This window comes from Morone saxatilis, unplaced genomic scaffold (assembly GCF_004916995.1).
Source record: "Morone saxatilis isolate NCDOM2014 unplaced genomic scaffold, NCSU_SB_2.0 Contig4, whole genome shotgun sequence".
Lineage (NCBI taxonomy): Eukaryota > Metazoa > Chordata > Actinopteri > Moronidae > Morone > Morone saxatilis.
This window is the reverse complement of record NW_023339984.1, coordinates 4,487,791-4,488,901: the sequence shown is the minus strand read 5'-3', so window position 1 is coordinate 4,488,901 and position 1,111 is coordinate 4,487,791.

Genomic DNA, 1,111 nt, shown 5'->3' with positions numbered 1-1,111 from the left:
GCTGACAGTGAAGAAGCTTCCTGGAGGAGTGAGTCAAACTGATCACTGATTTGGACTCATACACTGATTGAGAGAAACTGACATATTAAATTATTAGCTTTTTTACAAATGTGTAAATGTTGTAGACGTTTTAGATAACACAGTCTTTCTATTTTTACAGGTTTCAGGGAAATAATTGAGAGGACAGATATTGATCTCTCTGTTTATGGCTGAACTGGTGAGTCGAAATATAGAGGATCTTCAGAGTTCAGAGGCATGTCTTTAAATACTAACTGTATTGTTTTGATGTAAAGTGAGTCTACTATCAGCTACATTTATCTTCCAGTTGAGACTAACTACAGTAATGTTGACAGGCCTGGACCACAGCGAGGGTCTTCTGTCTCAGTCAGATGGAAGAAGAGCTCCTGGAAAGAGCTGGACGAGGAAGAGCAGCAGGAGGTGTCACATTTGGTGTTTTTCTCAGTCATCCGTTCCAGGAGCAGAGTAAGGAGGTTCGAAACCTCCTTCCATCTCTGCAGAGCCTTGCTTGCTCAGACTCTTTTGGGAATTTTCAGATCGCCAGCCGCCCCTCTCTGCAGGGGAACACAAAGAAATAGCACAGCTCTTGGAGCTTGAACTGAGCACTGTGCCTCTGGTACCAAAGGTGGTGGACACCTGCTCTGAAGTTCCCTCCTGGAGGAACCGGAGCAGTTTTTGAACTGATGACATGTGAGTCCACTACAGAAAATTTATGCCACCACTTCTGTTTGGGGGTCTCAGAGACTCCGATGTAAAATAGTAAAATTAAATATAATGGATTTATTACTCTTTTTATCATTTGATCAATCCTGTTACTTGTTATGGTAATTTTTTATTCCATAGCTGCTGACCTGTTTGTTGGTCTGTGAAAGGTGTATATTAAAGTAAAACACTGCTTTATGGAGTAGTGTCATTAGGAGAGCACAATGTTCGTGCTATCGCCATTATTCCCTCCAGACCAGGGTGAGTCCTCAGATGACTAGAAAACAAGTGTGTTTTCATCAGTCTGTGACTTAATTTAAGTCCCAGGATGAAAAGAGCCCTCCAGGTCTAATGTGGCATAATGAAAACAAAGGGGACTAAGCAGGCGCTG